This window comes from Aptenodytes forsteri, unplaced genomic scaffold (assembly GCF_000699145.1).
Source record: "Aptenodytes forsteri isolate BGI_AS27 unplaced genomic scaffold, ASM69914v1 Scaffold151, whole genome shotgun sequence".
In the NCBI taxonomy this organism is placed as follows: Eukaryota; Metazoa; Chordata; class Aves; order Sphenisciformes; family Spheniscidae; genus Aptenodytes; species Aptenodytes forsteri.
Window position 1 is genome coordinate 92,985 of NW_008795939.1, and position 545 is coordinate 93,529.

Genomic DNA, 545 nt, shown 5'->3' on the forward strand with positions numbered 1-545 from the left:
CAGCACCCCCAGACCCCTTTCTGCAGGGCTGCTCTCCAGCCACTCCAATCCCAATTTATACTTGTGCCTGGCGTTACTCCATCCCAGGTGCAGAATCTGGCATTTGGACTTGTTAAATTTCATCCTATTAATCATTGCCCAATGCTCCAATCCATCTAGATCCCTCTGCAAGGCCTCTTGTCCCTCAAGAGAGTCAACAGCACCTCCCAGTTTGGTATCATCAGCAAACTCGCTAATGGTGCATTCAAATCCTGCATCCAGATCGTTGATAAAAATACTGAAGAGATATTATGCTGCCTAACTGTATCTGGATCATGTTTAACCCCTTAGAAAGGATGGCCAAGGAGCTCAACCTCTCTACAGAGCGCAGCAAAAACAAAAATTACTGTAAGAACAGTTATTCTATTCTAACCACCACCTAAACACCAGGTTTTGGGGTTTTTGCCACTATAACTTGTAGCGAAGAAAACCCACCCTACCTCCAAGTTCTCCCCAAAGCTACACCACTCGGAAGACACCGTGCGCTTACTTAACCAAAGTAAAGC